A 22,565-nucleotide genomic window follows, 5' to 3' on the forward strand; every position below is an offset into this window, starting at 1 on the left:
ACCAACATACAACAATGTGTCCAAGTATTGGAGAGCTCACCAACGTCTTCAGAAGACAAAGTCCAGTTGCTCTGGTCATCTGATACACGAGGCTTTGTATCTAGTTTTACTACCATATACTCTTACATAAAGGAATGAAGGGAGTAATGCTTTCTTTGTATAAAGCTCACCAGATTGGAATTTTTGTTGAGCGTCATATTCTAGACCAAATTCCATTATATTTAACTTGTGCTATCAACGTTTCATGGACTATTACTTACGAAATAGTTATTGTGTGTTTCTTATGTCATTTGGTTGTCAAACGAGAGAAATTGGTCGACTTAGGTTAGTCCTCGAGTTGTGATGTTGCGAAAAAGGTCCAAATTTCATGATTGCATCGATTTAGTATTTTCAAAGCAACATTTTTCTAGTTAGTTTGTTGTGTTGTTAGATACTTGTTTGCACTTGCAGTTGCACCATGTGTTTGTGTGAGCAAACCTTCATAATTTTTTTAGAAATACAATACAAATGCAGGCGCTCACATACACACATGTACACTCATCCACATGAACACGCACATGCACACCCTATACCTGTGAGGACCTCCAAGAGACAGGGCCGCCAAATTTGGCATGCACTTGGGCATCATCTTCATGTAGAAGGATTGGGCGACCTTTGCTGCGTCATTGATGTTGTTGGATTTTCATAAATTTTCTACTCCATGTGTTTCAGAATATAAGGTGTAGTCTTTGAAAAGTCAAACCTGTTTTAGTTTGACCAATTTTGTAGATAAATGTATCAATATTCATAATACCAATTGGTATTGTTAGATTCCTCGTGAAATGATTTTTCGTATGTTATTTATTTAATATTGCGGATGTTGATGTTTTCGGCTCTGAACTTGGTTAGTGTTTAATAAATTTGACTATTTTAAGAAACTAACACGCCTTATATTTTGAAACCGAGGAGTATTTGGTTTGGTGAGTGGGGGGTATGATGAAGTGTGTTTTCTTTTTATTTATATTGTTGTATTTCTGTGCTAATCAATCCATATTTATGTGGGGACATTTTTTAGGTTGATGGATGCATATATTATATTGGTGTTACAATATCACATATTGGTGTTTTTTTCTAGGTGGTGAGAGGATGCACGGACTGTATGTTTTTATAGGCTGGTTGTTGTCGATTGATTTAATAATTCATTGACCCTGTCAAAATGGTGAAACAAATTCCAAATTAAATACCCCATTTGAATGGGAGAGGTCCAAGATTAGGGAGCATAATAAATTAGCTATTTTTTCTAAAATAATACATTTTTTATTAATTTACAAAAATAATACACGGTTTAGATATATTCCACAAATAATACGGCGTCTTCTTTGGGAAAGACGACTGGAACTAATCGTCTTACTGGTTAGTGTCGAGTCGTCCTCCCTGAAGATGACTGGGCAGTCGGCTGAACAAGGGCTTCCAGTCGCCCTCCCTGAAGATGATTAGCTCTAGTCATCCTCTCTGAAAATGATTGGAACATAACCGTGTTCCAGGGAACCTTTTCCCGCCAAACCTGCCTTTCCCTTCATCTTCTTTCCTGCCATCGTCTTACCCGCCAACTCTTATGTTCCCGCCATCCTTCTGTTCCCGCCATCTTCTTCCCACCAACCCTCATGTTCCCGCCATCTTCTTTCCAGCCATATTTCTCTTCTGGACTTATAACCCCCCCCCCCCCCATATAGAAAGGTTGGTAAGCAGTGCATTGTAGTCTCGTCAAGATGTCCCATTATCCTCATTATCCTTTCGATCGTAGTTTCCACCCGAGTATGTCAAAATGTCTTCTAAGGTTAGCCAACAATTTCAAGATAGACAATAGGATAGCTCAATGGAACGACCGGACGTACGTGTTGACGAGCCTATGGATGTATGTCACTACTCTTGCGAGACGGGCGTGCCGCTTGCCTCAATGGCAGCCTCTAGTAGGTCAACCCACGCTACATGCTTTTTGTTTTCTTTTTCCAGTGTGAGGATTTTCTAAATCTCTTCATTACTTATATTTAAATTTTGATAATGCTATAATATATATATATATATGGAAAATTACTTTGTTTAATTTTAAAAACTTTTCACCGGCGTATTATAAAAATGTTTGAGGTGTGTTAAAATTTTGTTCTCGAGGTTTTACGAAACAAATAAAAAGGCACGTGGAAGCTTCTAAAAAAGTTCCATAGAGCTTCCCAAAACCGCTCTGAGAAGCTAAAGGAACAAATGTTATCGGTTGATCTGCCACTAGTAGAAAACAGGGCTTTGGTTGGGACCTGGCCAGCCCATTAGTCCCGGTTCTGTCACGAACCGGGACCCATGGGGGCTTTCGTCCCGGTTTGTGCACCCACGGGGCCGGCCGGGCCTCGGGAGGCATTTGTCCCGGTTCATGTGGACCCATTTGTCTCGTTTCTAGGAACGAACCGGGACCAATGGACATCGCTCCTGGCCCACAGCCATTGGTCCCGGTTCGTGCCTAGAACCGGGACGGAAGGGGGGCCTTTAGTCCCGGTTCCAGCCACGAACCGGGACCAATGAGTTGCCTATATATGCCCCCTCGCCCGCGAGCAGAGCACTCCACGGTGCTCTGTTTTTTCTGGTCGGCGAAGGGAGAGCTTTGTGGTGCTCTAGCTCACCTCCTATGCACATGAGGTGTTCGATGAAATGCCCAAGCCACACTAGTTAAGCTTTCTTCTCTCGAAGCTCGACCTCCAAGCTCCATTTTCCTCGAGATTTGTCTAGGTTTAGCGGCCCGTCACCGAAGGAAATATGCCCTAGAGGCAATAATAAAGTTATTATTTATTTCCTTATATCATGATAAATGTTTATTATTCATGCTAGAATTGTATTAACCGGAAACATAATACATGTGCGAATACATAGACAAACAGAGTGTCACTAGTATGCCTCTACTTGACTAGCTCGTTAATCGAAGATGGTTATGTTTCCTAACCATGAACAAAAGAGTTGTTATTTGATTAACGGGATCACATCATTAGAAGAATGATGTGATTGACATGACCCATTCCATTAGCTTAGCACCCGATCATTTAGTATGTTGCTATTGCTTTCTTCATGACTTATACATGTTCCTATGACTATGAGATTATGCAACTCCCGTTTGCCGGAGGAACACTTTGTGTGCTACCAAACGTCACAATGTAACTGGGTGATTATAAAGGAGCTCTACAGGTGTCTCCAAAGGTAAATGTTGGGTTGGCATATTTCGAGATTAGGATTTGTCACTCCGATTGTCGGAGAGGTATCTCTGGGCCCTCTCGGTATGCACATCACATAAGCCTTGCAAGCATTGCAACTAATAAGTTAGTTGCGAGATTATGTATTACGAAACGAGTAAAGAGACTTGTCGGTAACGAGATTGAAGTAGGTATTGAGATACCGACGATCGAATCTCGGGCAAGTAACATACCGATGACAAAGGGAACAACGTATGTTGTTATGCGGTCTGACCAATAAAGATCTTCGTAGAATATGTGGGAGCCAATATGAGCATCCAGGTTCCGCTATTGGTTATTTACCGGAGACGTGTCTCGGTCATGTCTACATTGTTCTCGAACCCGTAGGGTCCGCACGCTTAAGGTTTCGATGACAGTTATATTATGAGTTTATGAGTTTTGATGTACCGAAGTTAGTTCGGAGTCCTGGATGTGATCACGGACATGACGAGGAGTCTCGAAATGGTCGAGACATAAAGATTGATATATTGGACGGCTATATTCGGACACCGGAAGTGTTCCGGGTGATTTCGGAGAAAACCGGAGTGCCGGAGGGTTACCGGAACCCCCCCCGGGAGAAGTAATGGGCCTTATGGGCCCTAGTGGAGAGAGAGAGGGGCGGCCAGGGTGGGCAGCGCGCCCCCTCCCCCTCTGGTCCAAATTGGACTAGGAGAGGGGGGGCGACCCCCCCTTTCCTTCTCCCTCTTCCCCTTCCTTTCCCCCTCCTAGTAGGAGTAGGAAAGAGGGTAGTCCTACTCCTACTAGGAGGAGGACTCCTCCTCCTTGGCGCGCCCTAGGGCCGGACGGCCTCCTCCCCTTGCTCCTTTATATACGGGGGCAGGGGGCACCCCTAGACACACAAGTTGATCTTCATGATCGTTCTCTTAGCCGTGTGCGGTGCCCCCCTCCACCATAATCCTCGATAATTGTAACGCCCTCGATACGGCTATATCTCTTACGTGTCGAAGCACGACTTAGAGGCATAACCGCATTGAAAGCAATGTCGCAAGTAAGGCAATCTTCACAACATCCCATGTAATATAGATAATAAAAGGGGAAGGTACATAGTTGGCTTACACTCGCCACGTCAAACAAAGTACATAAATAGCATTACATCATCCAATCACTCATGGCCCGACTACGGTGCCAAAATTAAAAGACCAACCCAACATGCGACACGGTCCCGATCGCCCCAACTGGGCACCACTACTGATCATCGGGGAAAGACACGTAGTAACGGCGTGAGTCCTCGTCGAACTCCCACTTGAGCTCAAGCGCGTCATCTGGAACGGAGTCATCAGGCCCTGCATCTGGTTTGGAAGTAATCTGTGAGCCATAGGGACTCAGCAATCTCGCACCCTTGCGATCAAGACTATTTAAGCTTATAGGTAAGGCAAGGTAATATGTGGAACTGCAGCAAGCGGCTAGCATATATGGTGGCTAACCTATTCGCAAATGAGAGCGAGAAGAGAAGGCAATGCACGATCGAATAACTAGAGAACAACCTGCGACAAGCATTACTCCAACACCGTGTTCACTTCCCGGACTCCGCCGAGAAGAGACCATCACGGTAACACACTCAGTTGATTCATTTTAATTAAGTTAAGGTTCAAGTTATCTACAACCGGATATTAACAAATTCCCATCTGCCCATAACCGCGGGCACGGCTTTCGAAAGTTCAAATCCCTGCAGGGGAGTCCCAACTTAGCCCATGACAAGCTCTCACGGTCAGCGAAGGATATACCTTCTCCCGAGACATTCCGATCAGACTCGGTATCCCGGTTCTACAAGACACTTCGACAAGTTAAAACAAATCCAGCAACACCGCCCGAATGTGCCGAAAAATCCCGATAGGAGCTGCACATATCTCGTTCTCAGGGCACACTCAGATGAGCGCTCCATACAACTAAACCCAAACCTCGAGTTTTCCCGAGGGGGCGCTGCACAGGACTCTAGTTTGGACCAACACTCAGAGGAGCACTGGCCCGGGGGGGTTTAAATAAGATGACCCTCGGGCTCCAGAAACCCAAGGGAAAAAGAGGCTAGGTGGAAAATGGTAAAACCAAGGTCGGGCATTGCTGGAAGAGTTTTATTCAAGGTGAACTATCAAGGGGTTCCCATTATTACCCAACCGCGTAAGGAACGCAAAATCCGGGAACATAACACCGATATGACGGAAACTAGGGCGGCAAGAGTGGAACAAAACACTAGGCAAAAGGCCGAGCCTTCCACCCTTTACCAAGTATATAGATGCATTAAGATAACAAGATAATATAATGATATCCCAACAAGAAAATAATGTTCCAACAAGGAACGGTGTCGTGGTTTTGTCACGGCAGATGTCCTAGGGAAAGGACTTAGTCATGGAGCCATCGCGACGGGTTAGCTTGAAGGGGTTAAAGTGGACACAAGGATGCAAGAGAGTTTATACTAGTTCGGCCCCTTCGAGGAAGGTAAAAGCCTACGTCTAGTTGTGATGGAATTGATGGGGTTTCGATGACTAGGGAGCAAGCAAGCTTCGCCTATGTCTCAAGTTGTTGTCTGTGTCCCTGAACCGCCGCCGGGTCGTCCCCTTATATACACGGGTGGCGCCTGCCAGTTCAGAGAGTCCCAACACCGGTTCATACCCGTATCCGGGTTGGTCTCTCCTTGTTCCTAACTTACAGTACAAGTATGTGCACAAAGCCGGTGTACTGCTACAGGTTGCAAACCGACTACGGGCCCTGGGCCTTTATCTGCCTATTTGGGCTTTAACACCTTTGAACTACTGATGAAGTTAATCCGGCCCAGGTAGGCCGGTTTGTGCCCAGTAGTAATATCCCCAACATTAGGCCCCTAGATTGATTTGAACAGGTTCATGTCAATCCTTAGCAAAAATCTTCGTCTTCAACATCTTCTTGTAGTTGTTGAACCGCCGCGATGTCATCTTCTCTGGTTGCTGTAAACCGGCGTGACGTCATCTGTCATAAAGAAAAAATCCGTGATATCTTCTTGTTTAATAGATTCGCAATGACCGAGGTGACAGCTCCATTTCCAAAATCTACGGTCCCTTGATTTACGCGCCTGACACATGTCCTTTGCCTTATAAATAGGCCCGAAGGGTCATTTCTTTTCTTCCCTTCGTGCCCTTCCTCTTCGTCTTCCTCGCGTCGCCAGTCTTAGAGCTCCGCCGCCGCCGTCGTCTTCTGCATCATCCTTGGCCGCTGCATCAACCTGAACGCACCAGAAAACCGCGGCGACCTTTCGCGTCTTCCTCAGCTCTGGTAGGTCATCTACTCTTCTCATCATAGATCTGATCTAGGGCTTCGTGTTCTTGCGGTGTTCGTCACTTGTTCATACTCATGTACTAGCTCCTGGATGCACATGTGAACCCTAGCTTTGTGTAGCGGTAACTTTCAGTATCCGCCGCTATTTTCCTGCCCAAAACCATAGATCTCACATATACTTCTGCCCATTGATTCAATACTGTTCTGCTTTGATCTTCGACTATTTTTCTTATTTTCTGAACTTGCTTCAGATCCAACGCCGTAACAAGATCTTGTGAAACCTGTTTCTGCATACTTAACCATCTGCAATCTCAATTGCTTCAATGTTTATATCAGGCGGTTTAACCTTATAGAAAATTTTCCAAACCGGTATATGCCATTAGTCCCCTTGTTGAACCGCCAGACGTTGGTTGCTTCATGAAACTCCGGTTTAGATAGAGCTGTCTCCGGTTTAACATTGTACATACCAGTGCACTTTAATCAATGCATTTTTGAACCGGGATCTTTTACCTTGTAGATTCCATCATGGCCAAGCAAGTGTATGAGTGCAATTGGGTTCCTTCTCGCGTCACAGAGGCTGAACTGGACGATTTAGTCCTGATTGGTGCTTTAGGCAGCAAAGATATCATCCATTGGAGGGCTCCTGGCAAATAATGCCCTCCCACACCTCGAGAAGGAGAGGTTGTTGTTTTCGTAGATCACTTAGCCCAGGGCTTTAAACCGCCCGGTTCTAAATTTTACCGGGATGTTTTAGCCGATTTCCAGCTCCATCCACAAGATACTGGCGCCAACTCTGTTACAAATATGTGTCACTTCCAAGTGCTCTGTGAAGCGTTCTTTCAAGAGGAGCCCACAGTGGAACTGTTCAGAGACCTATTCCATCTAAACCGTCGTACTGAATTTACTGACGGCTCCAATACGGAGTTGGGTGGCGTGGCGATTCAGAAAAGGAAAGAGGTCACATACCCTCACGCCAAACTGCATAGCCACCCCAAAGAATGGAATCAGATATGGTTCTACTGCAAAGACACCTCCCCTGCTGGTGAGAATCCCTTGCCTGGCTTTCGACCGGAGCGGCTCAGCAATACACACCCTTCTCCACAAAGATTGAGTGCACAGGAGAGAAGTAAATATGCTCCTCAGCTATCAAAGCTCACAGCTTTTATGTCCAATGGTTTAACAGGGGTTGACCTTGCTCGCTGTTGGAAATCATGGAGCATAATGCCTCTTAGTCAGCGCTCCGGTTTGATGTGCGAGTATACTGACCGTGTTGATGACCCACTTCTTCCCTTCTGTGCTACCAACAAACCGCCAGCTATAAGACTTTTGATTTTTCTCTTTGCTGAATCTGTTATTTATATGTCTGGTCATTGTTTTTTAATATCAGTGTCTGCATAATCAGGGCGATGATCCGTTTTGGAGCAAAAAACCGCCGCAGGAGAAACCAGAAAAACCAGACAAACCAGAAAGAGCAACCCGGCAAAAGACTAAAGTTGTAAAGAAGACTGCCCATAGGAAAGGAACCACTGCATCTTCTAATCCGGCCCCTAACAACGAGGTGGATAATCCGGACTTTGAGGTAGAGCTTGACTCACTTGGTTTATTTTTCATGCGTCTTATTGATGATGATATTTGTCAGGATGATGCCGAAGCCAGCCACGCGGATGTCGCAGAGGTAATTATTCTCTCTTCCGATTCAGAAACTTTTCCTTCACAAAAAATCCGTCAGGCAAACCGGAAAGTTAAATTTTCTCATCCTCTTGCTTATTTGGATCCTAAACTTCTTATGTAGACCCAACAACACGAAGCTCGCCGCACCACCCGACACAGCGGCCAGGTAGTTACCTCCGCCGGTTTACCGAACAGTCCGGTTCGGAAACGCCATTCCGAGGTCTCTTATTTGCTTGTCAGTGCTTGTCCTAAAGCGGGCTGCTTTCGTCAACCTCTTAATCCGTCTGACTCCGATTATCAGGTTACTTCCCACTCATCCTCTGGCGAGTCATCGGCTACTCAGCTCCCACCGCTCAAAACGGTGCTTGGGTAAGCTATACTTATTGTGATGTTTGCAGTACATTGCCTTAGAACATATTCTGTATTTGATTTTGTTATTCCTCTCAGGGCCAAATCTAGGCCAAGCAAGAAGGCCCGCCTGGACAAAGCGGCCGAAGAAGATGTCGTTCTTGAAGCAGACAAGACATCCAACGCTGAAGTGGCTATTCCTGAGGATATTCCCAACGATCCACCGCAGCAAGATGATGATCTTATTGCTGAAGAGAGACCTACTGATACCTCAGGTCCTACCCATCAGCCCACAGGTTCCATCCAGATTGAAAGCTCCACCGGTCCAGCAAAACCTACTGACAAGCCAACAACTCCAGTGCAAACCGGCGGTACCAAAGATGATGAGGTTGTCATTACTGGCGCTGACCATACTAAGCCAAACAATCCTGTCACTTTATTCAAACATTCTGCCATGGAAGAACTTGCTGCCTTTGGTAAAGGCAAGTGGAACGCTGATCTGACGACTTACGCTGCTCTGAACGCCCAAGATATCCATTCCGGCTATCTGAACCGGCTGTATACCAGCCGTGACTATGAAGCCGGTCTGGTTAATATGATGAAAGATAAATATGAGGTAATTTCCATATGCTCCTTCCTGCTTGTATGCTTCCATTCCTGACTCTCCTAGACCCCAAGGGCCGGTTTGGAATATTCTTTCAAACCGGGACTTAAATCTTGTTGCTTTGAAATTTGCCGATGTAGCCCCCAAGGGCCAGTTGAACTTAGCGTAGTTAAACCGGTACTTTAAGTAATTGAAACTGCCGTATCAGAATATATATGATCAAATAGCCATTAGCCCCCAAGTGCCAAGTTGAATACTTGTATTGATCTTGGGACTTTGTAAACAGTCGAAAGATGAAGATCAAATATGCATTAGCCCCCAAGTGCTAAGCGCATCACTATGCATCTGTATGCATGCAGGCGGAGCTGAATACGAAATAAAACCAAGTCATCGATCTTCAAGAAAACCTGAAAACCCAACAGGCTGAAACCTCCAAAGCAAAAGATGAATTGGCCAGTGCTTTAAGCGCCATGGAACAACTTAAGGAGAACTTCAAGAAGAAACGGGCGGACTGGGCCACTGAAAAATCCGCTTTGATCACACGAGCAGAGGATGCCGAGGCTGCACTAAAACCAGTGGCGGATGAACTGACCAGCATAAAGCGGCACATGCATGCCATGACTGCTGCTATCTTTGGTAAGCCAGCTTGCCTTCTGAATTGGCTCTGCCTTCTGACAGAGTCGCTGGTTTATTAATCCTTTATGGTATTTCAGGGACACGTATTGGTCACTTGGGCTCAGATGTGCGGAAGAAACTAAAAGCCGTCTATACATTGGCTGAACAATTGTATACTGGTGCCCAGCGGATCATCTGTACCGCATCTCATCACAAACCGGCGCCCACTTTAATTCAACATACTCTGATGAAACTGTCGGTGCTTCCTGCCCGGGTTGAAGAGCTGAAGAAATCTGCTGCTCGAACCGGCGCAATCAATGCTTTAATCCGGGCAAAAGCCTGGGTGCCGGATTTTGATCCTATTGAAGCGGCTCAGGGCTATCCCATCTTGAAGGAAGACGGGTCAGAATTTGGTGAAGCGGATCTGCGAGCAATAAACCGGGAGGTGCGTCCACTAGCTTGTCAGTTGGCTGAGGAAGCAGACTTGTCTCGTTATCAAGCGCAATATGACAGTCAGAACAAGCGAATAGCTGCACCAATCCATGAATCGGAAAATCTGATCCCTCCAATCCGTAAGCATACTTACGCTCCCGATATTGACCCGTCATTGCTGATCCATGATGAAGCTGTTTTTCAAGTATTAATGGGAATCGACTGGACAACTGTGGATTTCCAGCCACTGGGTAGGGACACGGAGGCTGAAGCGGCGCAGGATGACCCACAACCATCAGGCCAGGCTGGTGACCAAGCTTAAACCGGAAGCCGGTTTGAAAACCGCCTCTTCTTTGTGAAAAACAATTATATTATTATGGGCACCATGTTGCCTTGTAATAGGCTAGCTGATACCTTTGATGTTGATATGCCTTCGTGCATAATTTGTTCTTCCTGTGGTAATGAACTTTCCAAAACACTTTCTGCCGTCATTGAGCGTGAAGTTGGCTTGGCCAATCTTGAAGCAGAGCTTTGCAAACCCACACTGTTGGAGGAGATAACAGCTCCTGTATATATATATATATATATATATATATATATATGATGCTAGTTTACCATGTAAACCGTGCCGGGTTATAGTAAACACCGTGTTACTCCATAAGAGGATGTTAACAACACGGATCAAACCGGTCAAATAGTCTCCGGATTGACGTGAACTGTGTTCCGTCAATTGAAAAAAAATTGTCGGTTAGAAACACAATGAAAAGCAAAAAAACCCCTTCAAAGAAAAGTGTGAAGCAAAAGAAAAGTTTTATTTAAGCTGATCAAATGGCGTTACCATGGCTAAACACGACCAAGTTCCCGTTAGGTGTAACTATGGTTCTAGTGAGCCAGGTCCCCAGATGTAACCGTGGCATTTATGCCGACCAAATGGCGTGGTCATGGTTCGGGTTCGACCAAGCCCCCAAGTGATTCTGTGGCCTTAGGCCGACCAAGAGGCATGACTGGTTCAGACATGACCAAGTCCCCAAGTGATCTGGTGGCTCTCACCTATCAAGAGGCACGGTATTGGTTCGGACACGACCAATCCTCCAAGTGATATAACATGATGCTTTTAGCAAAGCGAACTCAAGGGGTAAACCGGAGGCCGCTTTAGAGCAACTCCGTGTAACCTCACATGATGTAAAAGAACAGATACCCCGCTTTAGCTGAGGTTCCGGTTTATTATATTTAATCATAATATATACATTGTCGTAATATGTACATAAGTATAGCCAATGGCTCAGATGTAGTAAGGCCGAAGATGAGCTATATTCCACGGCCTGTTAGTCTCCTCCTCTGATGTACGTGAGTCCTTATTCTCTCGAATATCGATCATATAGTACGACCCGTTGTGCAGATTCTTGCTGACCACGAAAGGCCCCTCCCAAGGTGGGGATAGCTTATGCATATTAGTCTGATCTTGGATGAGCCGAAGCACCAAATCTCCTTCCTGAAAGGTTCTGGTTCTGACCCGGCGACTATGATAACGACGAAGATCCTGCTGGTAAATCGCCGATCGGGCGGCTGCGATGTCACGCTCTTCATCCAACCGGTCCAAAGCATCTTGCTGTGCTGTCTCGTTGTCCGCTTCAATATAAGCCGTGACACGAGGTGAATCATGGCGGATATCACTGGGGAGAACCGCCTCCGCTCCATAAACCATGAAGAATGGTGTGTATCCTGTTGATCTGTTGGGTGTTGTATTGATGCTCCATAACACAGATGGTAATTCTTCTACCCAACAACCCGGCGTTCTCTGCAAAGGAACCATGAGCCAGGGCTTAATGCCTCTCAAGATCTCTTGATTAGCTCTTTCTGCTTGACCATTGGACTGTGGATGTGCCTCTAATGAGACGTCGAGCCGGATGTGCTCCCGTTTGCAGAACTCCTTCATAGCACCTTTGGATAAATTGGCACCATTATTTGTGATAATACTGTGCGGAAAACCAAACCGGAAAATCACCTTTTTGATGAACTGAACCGCTATGGCCGCATCACACTTGCTAACAGGTTCTGCCTCCACCCACTTTGTAAACTTGTCAACTGCCACCAGGAGGTGGGTCTTCTTATCTTTGGACCTTTTGAAAGGCCCAACCATATCCAGCCCCCAAGTCGCAAACGGCCAAGTAATTGGAATCATTCTCAATTCTTGGGCCGGTACATGAGCACGCCTTGAAAATCTTTGGCAACCATCACATCGTCTGACCAGATCTTCCGCATCAGCATGAGCAGTTAACCAATAAAAACCATGGCGAAACACTTTAGCCACCAGAGACTTTGAACTGGCGTGGTGGCCACAATCTCCTTCGTGGATCTCACGCAAGATTTCACGGCCTTCTTCAGGAGACACGCAGCGTTGAAAAACTCCTGATATACTGCAATGATGCAACTCGCCGTTGATGATAGCCATGGACTTGGATCGCCGGATTATCTGCCGGGCTAGAATCTCATCCTCTGGCAACTCACCCCGGTTCTTGTACACCAGGTAAGGAAGCGTCCAATCCGGAATAATATGAAGAGCCGCCACCAATCGAGCCTCCGGATCAGGAATAGCCAAATCCTCTTCACGAGGGATCTTGACCGACGGGTTGTGCAGCACATCCAGAAAAACATTGGGTGGGACCGGTTTGCGCTGAGAGCCCAGCTGGCTTAAAGCGTCTGCCGCTTCATTTTTCCGCCGGTCCACGTGATCCACCTGATAGCCTTTGAAATAACCTGCGACAGTATCCACCTCACGATGATATGCTGCCATGAGTGGGTCCTTGGAGTCCCAAGTGCCAGACACTTGCTGGGCCACAAGGTCCGAGTCACCGAAGCACTTAACTCGACTTAGATTCATCTCCTTAGCCATCCGGAGACCATGGAGCAAGGCTTCATACTCAGCTGCATTGTTAGTACAAGGGAACATAAAACGGAGAACATAACAAAACTTATCACCTCGTGGGGAAGTTAATACGACTCCAGCCCCCGAGCCTTCCAACTGCCTGGATCCGTCAAAATGGATGGTCCAATACATATGATCCGACTTTTCTTCAGGTGCTTGCATTTCCGTCCAATCATTGATGAAATCAACAAGTGCTTGAGACTTAACCGCTGTCCGAGGCACATACTTCAAACCGTACGGCCCCAGCTCTATGGCCCACTTTGCAATCCGGCCAGTTGCTTCCCGGTTCTGGATGATATCTCCCAAAGGAGCAGAACTGACCATTGTAATTGAGTGTCCTTGGAAATATTGTTTAAGCTTCCGGCTTGCCATAAAAACTCCATACACCAGCTTCTGCCAATGCGGATACCTTTGCTTGGACTCAATGAGCACCTCGCTGATGTAATAGACCGGACGTTGAACCGGATGCTCCTTACCTGCCTCCTTTCACTCCACCACAATAGCTACACTGAACGCCCGAACATTAGCAGCAACATATAGCAGTAACGGCTCCTTGTCAACGGGAGCGGCGAGTACAGGCGGATTGACCAATTGCCGCTTTAAGTCCTCAAATGCTTCATCAGCAGCAGAACTCCAGACAAACTGATCCGTCTTTTTCAACATCTGATACAAAGGGATTGCCTTCTCACCCAGGCGACTGATAAACTGGCTTAGCGCAGCAATCCTGCCTGCCAGGCGTTGAACATCGTTGATACACTTCGGTTTAGCCAGGGAGGTGATAGCCGTGATCTTCTCCGGATTGGCCTCAATTCCCCTGTTGGACACTAGAAAACCCAATAGCTTGCCCGCCGGTACACCAAAGACACACTTGTCCGGATTAAGCATCATCTTGTATGTTCTCAGATTATCAAAGGTTTCTTTCAAATCATCAATCAGAGTCTCCTTCTCCCTGGATTTAACCACGATATCATCCACGTAAGCATGTACATTACGGCCAATCTGCTTGTGAAGACAATTTTGTACACACCGTTGGTAAGTTGCCTGGGCACTATTGAGCCCGAAGGGCATAGACACATAGCAGAAGGCTCCAAAGGGAGTTATAAATGTCGTCTTCTCCTGGTCCTTAACTGCCATTTTGATCTGATGATAGCCAGAATACGCATCCAAAAAACTTAAACGCTCAGAACCCGCCGTAGCATCAATAATTTGATCAATACGGGGAGGGCAAAAGGATCTGCTGGACAAGCTTTATTAAGATCTGTGTAATCCACACACATGCGCCAGGTGCCGTTTTTCTTGAGTACCAGCACCGGATTGGCAAGCCACTCAGGGTGAAAAACTTCAATAATAAAGCCAGCTGCTAAGAGCCTGGCTACCTCTTCTCCAATCGCCTTGCGCCTTTCTTCGTTAAACCGGCGGAGGAACTGTTTCACCGGTTTATATTTAGGATCCACATTAAGTGTGTTCTCAGCGAGTTGCCTCGGTACACCTGGCATGTCGGAGGGTTTCCATGCGAAAATGTCCCGATTCTCACGGATGAACTCGATGAGCGCGCTTTCCTATTTCAGATCCAAGTTGGCACTGATGCTGAACTGCTTGGACGAATCGCCAGGTACGAAGTCAACAAGCTTAGTCTCTGCTGCCGATTTGAACTTCAGGGCCGGATCATGCTCCGTAGTTGGCTTCTTCAACGGAGTCATGTCCGCCGGATCAACATTGTCTTTATAGTATTTCAACTCCTCGGTGGCACAAACCGACTCTGCATAAGCCGCATCTCCTTCCTCGCATTCCAAAGCGATCTTGCGGCTTCCGTGAACCGTTATTGTCCCCTTATGACCCAGAATCTTGAGCTGCAAATACACATAACAGGGCCGGGCCATAAACTTGGCGTATGCCGGTCGCCCAAACAGGGCATGATATGGACTTTGGATTTTCACCACCTCAAACGTCAATGTCTCTGACCTGGAATCATGATCATCCCCAAAGGCCACTTCCAGAGCTATCTTACCAACGGGATATGCTGATCTGCCAGGCACTACACCGTGGAATACTGTATTAGACGGTTTGAGATTCTTATCTGTTAGTCCCATACGACGGAAGGTCTCATAGTACAGGATGTTAATACTGCTCCCTCCATCCATGAGCACCTTGGTGAACTTATAACCTCCAACCTGAGGCGCCACCACCAGAGCCAACTAACCCGGATTATCGACCTGGGGCGGGTGATCCTCTCTGCTCCATATGATCGGCTGTTCAGACCAACGTAGATAACGGGGTATGGCCGGTTCAACTGAGTTGACCGCCCGCCTCTGAACCTTCCGGTCTCGCTTGTCCAAGCTAGTGGTAAAGACATGGTACTGCCCACCACTCAACTGCTTTGGGTTGCTCTGGTAACCTGACTGTTGCTGCTGTTGGTTGTAACCACCCTGGTTGTTCTGATTATTTTGACCATTATTTCCGCCCGGATTACCATTAAATCCTGAACCGGAACTTCCTCCACCGTGACCCGGCCCGGACCCTGAGCCATCGCCAGATTCGTGATCATACCGGAAATTATTAGAATTCTTGAACTCCTGCATAATAAAGCAATCCTTCCAAAGGTGGTTTGCTGGTTCCTCCTTCGTCCCATGTCTTGGACAGGGCTGGCTTAGCAGATAGTTTAGGCGGTTTGGGTTAGGGTTGGGTGCCCCACTACGATTTTTTGGCCTACCCTTGCGTCGCTGGCCATTGTTCTGTGCGTTGGTATTAGCCACAAAGTCCATGTTACCATCCGCTTTACGCTTGCCTCCTCCGCCATTGCCTACCCAGTGATGCTGCTGACCTTTGGAGCTGCTGTTCTTCTTTCCTTTCCCTGTCTTGTCATCATCAGATTCGGGATCCTTGGTACTATCAGAATCAACATATTTCACCAAAGCGGCCATGAGAGTCCCCATGTCGGTGCAATGACGCTTCATCCGTCCCAACTTCAGCTTCAGGGGTCCAAACCAGCAGTTGCCCTCTAGGGTTAATACTGCGGTGTCAGCGTTGATGCGGTCTGAGGAGTGCAACACTTGTGAAACCCGGCGCACCCAATGAGTCGTTGATTCTCCTTCCTCCTGGACGCATGCAGCTAAGTCCACTATCGACATAGGCTGTTTACAGGTATCTTTGAAATTGCTGATAAACCGGGCCCGTAATTGGGCCCATGAACTGATAGAATTAGCCGGCAAGCTTTTTAACCAAGTATGGGCCGTTCCTTCGAGCATCATGGTGAAGTATTTTGCACACGCCGCGTCATCCACATCAAGCATCTCCATGGCCATCTCATAGCTCTCCACCCATGTCTCTGGAGGTTGATCCGCCGTGTAATTTGGTACCTTGCGCGGGCCTTTGAAATCCTTGGGTAGGCGCATGTTGCATAAAGCGGGGATAAGGAAAGGCACCCCCAAAGAACTAGAAGTAACACCAGGTTTAGTCAAGGTGGTTGGACGAACCGGCGTGAGCTGCCGAGCCTGATGCTGTGCCGCTAACTCGGCCTCCCTGCGCGCGCGGGCCCGGTCCACCACTCCCTGAGCGTCATCAGCACCACCCGCCGGGTTGTTGTCTCGGGGTGCCCCACGTCGTTCATTACTTGACACTGCCGGTTCATCCATATGTCTGCTATAGCTCCGGCTTGGATGAGGGGTCGAGTGGATCCGGTCGCGGCTGTACGAGTACGCTTCCTGTTGGGCCAAAGCTGTCCTCGGAAGTTCCTTGACCCGCCGTGTCTCTACTGCCTGCGGCGAGTCACCTTCAATTGGAATGGCCTCCAGCCGTGTAGTAGCGACAACAAGATTGTCCATTGGGTTGGAGTAGTGACCCGGGGGTGTTAAAGTAGCCTGAGGTACAACGGTGTTTTGACGAGGCGGGTCGATCTGACGAGGCTGAACTGATGCACCGGTCCCAGGGGCTTCTGCCCGGTTCCCCTCCAGCGGATTGCCGGCTCTTGGCCCTGGAGTGTTGAAAAGGTCTCTGGCCTCGAAAACCGGAGGTAAGAGGGGTCGGTGCTTCCTCCTCATGACTTCATGTGATGCGCTCTGGTCTAACATAAGCCTGTAGGCCTGTGCGTCTAAAGCAGCCCACTCTGCGGCCATCCTGGTGTCCTCAGCCGCTAGATCCGCCTTGGCCAGGGTGATCTGTTCCTTTACCTTTGCAATCTCCATATTGTGAACGTCCTGATCTGGCGAATTAACTTCCGCCATAAGCACAGCCAACACATCAAATAGTTCTGATAGAACCTGAGCCGGCGGGCGCACAGGGCCTCCTGCCCCGGCAGCCGTCGCTGCTGCTGAACCGGAAATCGTTGCCGCAGCTGTCGAAGAATGAAGCGCTGCTTGTGTTCCGGCCATGAATATTCCAACCCGGTTGGGCAGATCAGAGGGGTCCGGAATACTGTCGCCATCGGAACAGCTCCCAATCCGGCCATCTTGTAGCTGATAAAGAGATTCGGTTTCTCCGGTCGAAGATTCGTCACCGGAACAAATGATAGTCGCCCTGCAAAATCCCGATCTGTCCTCATAACTTCCTCCATGGATGAATCCCACGAAGGCACGCTTCATGGCCGGTTTAACCCGGGCGGATTGCGCATGCTGAGCCGTCTCAATGAGGTCGGTGCAGATGTCCGGCTCAGGGCCTGGTTCACTGATCTTGCCAATGAAAACGTGAATGCTACCAAAGGGGACCCGGTACCCGTACTCAATTGAGCCGGCCTCGGGGCCCCAGCCTGCGTCGTTGATGTAGAGCCTGCCGCGATGACTCTTAGTCATCCGGCCTACAGCATAGCCCTCGAGTCCTTCAAAGAGGCCCTCCAAGAACCGGAAACCATCATGTGATAGCCCCACGGTGGGCGCCAACTGTCGTGGTTTTGTCACGGCAGATGTCCTAGGGAAAGGACTTAGTCATGGAGCCATCGCGACGGGTTAGCTTGAAGGGGTTAAAGCGGACACAAGGACGTAAGAGAGTTTATACTAGTTCGGCCCCTTTGAGGAAGGTAAAAGCCTACGTCTAGTTGTGATGGAATTGATGGGGTTTCGATGACTAGGGAGCAAGCAAGCTTCGCCTATGTCTCGAGTTGTTGTCTGTGTCCCTGAACCGCCGTCGGGTCGTCCCCTTATATACACGGGTGACGCTTGCCGGTTCAGAGAGTCCCAACACCGGTTCATACCCGTATCCGGGTTGGTCTCTCCTTGTTCCTAACTTACAGTACAAGTATGTGCACAAAGCCGGTGTACGGCTACAGGTTGCAAACCGACTACGGTCCCTGGGCCTTTATCTGCCTCTTTGGGATTTAACACCTTTGAACTACTGATGAAGTTAATCCGGCCCAGGTAGGCCGGTTTATGCCCAGTAGTAATATCCCCAACAAACGGTCTCCAATCTTCACCTGCAACTAGCAACGCTATAAGAGGGGCTGAGCAAAGCGGTAACATAGCCAATCAACGGTTTGCTAGGACACGGTGGGTTAGAGGTTTGACATGGCAATTTGGGAGGCATGATAAGCAAGGGGTAGGCATCGTAGCATAGGCATAGCAAAAGAGCGAGCATCTAGCAAAACAAAGATATAAGTGATTTCGAGGGTATGATCATCTTGCTTGCAAAGTTGTCAGAGTTGACTGGATCCTCGAAAGCAAACTCAACGGGCACCTCGTTAGCGAACTTGTCTCCCGGCTCTACCCAAACAAGACAAACAAGCAAAAAGGACACAATCTACCACGTGCAAAGCTCAAACAACATGATGCAAACATGGGATGCTATGCGGGATGCGATATGTGATGCATATGCAAGATTTGGCGAGGAATGAATGAACCTGGCCTCAACATGCAAATCCAAGTGTGCCACTGGAAAGTTGAGGTGATTTCGGTTGAAATCGATATAAAGAACACCGGAATCGGAGACACGGTTTGGAAATGGCAAGCATTTCAAATATGTCACCGGTCTGCGATATACAGCAAGTAGCCATCTAAATGCAACAAGCTAAACATGCTACAGCACCCAAACATGGCAAAAAAAACATGGAAGGGATCCATTCATGAAGCTTAACAAAATATGAACACTGAGATGCGGCCAATTCATTCATTAACAGGTTCAAACAAGCATGGCAAAAGTGCAATTGATAAACAGATTTCAGACTTAGTGAAATTAACACTTGTCTGGAATTTCAGATCAGGTAGCACACTTTGGAGCATGCAAAAACCATGCTACAAGGCATGAACATGGCAAAGTAAAGCATGGCATGGAGCTACTCAAAGAGCTTAACAAAAGTCTGTTAGTGACCTTGAGCCAAAAGGGATCAGAAAATACAATTGGAAGCATGTGAACATGGCAAAAACATAGTCAGATCTCAGACTTAGTGAAAAACTGGAGCATGCAAATCAGATATCAAGTAGGCATGTTTACGAGCTCGATGCGCTCACTACAAAGCAATGCATGACAAACTAAGCATACACCCATCAAGACTGCACATTATACAAGCTAGACATGGCAAGAACGACGACATAGCGTGCACGGATCAACTCCAACATCCTCGGCAAAATCGCTAACAAGTAGACAATCTGCCCAGATTCATGAAATAGCAAAAGTAGAGCTCGATTGACTCAAGCTAGGGTGCTCAATAATTGCAAACAAAGACATGGATGGCTAGAGCACTACAAGAATAACAAATCATCCTTACTGATCATCCTCAAAAGAGGCACGGATCACTAGGAAACAACATGAACATATGGCATATTGATAAAAACAGATCAAGGACTTTGTGGAATTGCTAAGTCCCTGAAATCAACATTAACGAATGCACCACTTTGCAAGCTTGTGCTAGTCACCACACACATCACAAAAATACATGGTAGCACCTCTGGAAAGAAGACAAAGCACATAACAAAATATATGTAGAGCTCAAGGGCATATCATGCACACAATAATCATGGCAAAAATGACAAATACCTATTTGGAGCAGCAGATCTGACAATTAACTCGAATAGCATTCTTCCAACAGCATTTCGGGCAACAAGATGAGCTCAAATGAAAATGATGCAATGAGATGAAATGATTTGCTCTCGGAGACGAACATTTTGATATGCTATATGCCCAAAACGGATCTACAAATGCAAAGTTACGGCACGATGAACATGGCAATTTGGACTGCAGACTTAGGGAAAAAATGGGGTCAACCTAGGGTTTTCAGATCTGGATCGGATCGCCGGCACGCGAACCAAGGCGGCTGGATCCTCTCGCCGGAGAAGAGGGGCGGTGGCCGGAGCTGTCGGGGAAGGGCGTGGGCGCGGTGGCCGGGCGCGGACTCCGGCGCCGGCTGGTGGCGAGGACGAAGCGGCGGGGTCGGCGTCCGGTAGTGCAGCGCGGTCACCGGCGAGGGCGTGGTGGCCGGCGTCGGCTTCGTGCGGCGGCGCGGTGTCGCCGGCCGGCGGGACGAAGGCGGCGGGGCGCGGGGAGCCCGTGGGGCGGCGGCGCCCGAGCGCGGGCCAGGGAGGGCCCCGCCTAGGCCCCGGCGGGCCGGCGCGGTGATGTGGGCGCGCGGGCGACGAGCGAACCGGGCGATGACACGTGGCGACGGCGGGCGGACCGGACACGTCCGACCTGCGGAAAAATCGTCCAGCGGCGGCGGATGGAGTGGATCTAGGGTTTCAGGAGAGGGGAACCGAGAATTTCGGAGGAGGGGTGTATTTATAGGCATAGAGGGAGCTAAGAGTATCCAAATGAGGTGCGGTTTTCGGCCACACGAGCGTGATCGAACGCTCTAGATGATGGAGAGGGTTTTGGTGGGTTTTGGCCCAAAATGGAGGGGTGTTGGGCTGCAACACACACGAGTCCTTTTCGGTCCCTCAGTTAACCGTTGGAGCATCAAACGAATTCCAAATGGTATGAAACTTGACAGGCGGTCTACCGGTAGTAAACCAAGGCTGCATGACAAGTCTCGGTCCAATCCGGAAATGTTTAACACCCGCACATGAAAAGAGGTAGAAAGGGACGCTGGGTGACATAGGAGCACCGGATTGCAAAACGGACAACGGGAAAAATGCTCGGATGCATGAGATGAACATGTATGCAAATGAAATGCACATGATGACATGATATGCAATGCATGACACGCAAGCAATGACAAAGCAACAACAACGAATAACTGGAGGACACCTGGCACATCGGTCTCGGGGCGTCACAATAATATTGTAGCGGTGCTTAGGCGAAGCCCTGCGACAGTAGGACATTAAGATCGTCACCACGCCGTCGTGCTGACGGAACTCTTCCCCGATCCTTTGCTGGATCAGAGTCCGGGGATCGTCATCGAGCTGAACGTGTGCTAGAACTCGGAGGTGCCGTAGTTTCGGTGCTTGATCGGTCGGGCCGTGAAGACGTACGACTACATCAACCGCGTTGTCATAACGCTTCTGCTGTCGGTCTACGAGGGTACGTAGACAACACTCTCCCCTCTCGTTGCTATGCATCACCATGATCTTGCGTGTGCGTAGGAAATTTTTTGAAATTACTGCATAACCAACAGCGGTATCCGAGCCCAGGTTTTATGCGTTGATGTTATATGCACGAGTAGAACACAAGTGAGTTGTGGGCGATATAAGTCATACTGCTTACCAGCATGTCATACTTTGGTTCGGCGGTATTGTTGGACAAAGCGGCCCGGACCGACATTACGCGTACGCTTACGCGAGACCGGTTCTCCCGACGTGCTTTGCACAAAGGTGGCTAGCGGGTGTCAGTTTCTTCAACTTTAGTTGAACCAAGTGTGGCTACGCCCGGTCCTTGCGAAGGTTAAAACAGCACCAACTTGACCGAATTTTAAGGTGATAAAAAGGCAGCGAAGTGTTCCAGCGGCCAGCCACGACGCTCGCCCCACCATCCAGACAGAGAAACCCCTCACCAAGTAGCGGAGCTCAGCATTTCCACCACACCGACGCCTCAACTATCATTGTAGTTTTGATGCGTAGGTAAGAACGGTTCTTGCTAAGCCCGTAGCAGCCACGTAAAACTTGCAACATTAAAGTAGAGGACGTCTAACTTGTTTTTGTAGGGCATGTTGTGATGTGATATGGTCAAGACATGATGCTAAATTTTATTGTATGAGATGATCATGTTTTGTAACTGAGTTATCAGCAACTGGCAGGAGCCATATGGTTGTCGCTTTATTGTATGCAATGCAATTGCGCTGTAATGCTTTACTTTATCACTAAGCGGTAGTGATAGTCGTGGAAGCATAAGATTGGCAAGACGACAAAGATGCTACGATGATGATCAAGGTGTTGCGCCGGTGACGATGGTGATCATGACGATGCTTCGAAGATGGAGATCACAAGCACAAGATGATGATGGCCATATCATATCACTTATATTGATTGCATGTGATGTTTATCTTTTATGCATCTTATCTTGCTTTGATTGACGGTAGCATTTTAAGATGATCTCTCACTAA

Source organism: Triticum urartu, chromosome 2 (assembly GCF_003073215.2).
Source record: "Triticum urartu cultivar G1812 chromosome 2, Tu2.1, whole genome shotgun sequence".
NCBI lineage: Eukaryota > Viridiplantae > Streptophyta > Magnoliopsida > Poales > Poaceae > Triticum > Triticum urartu.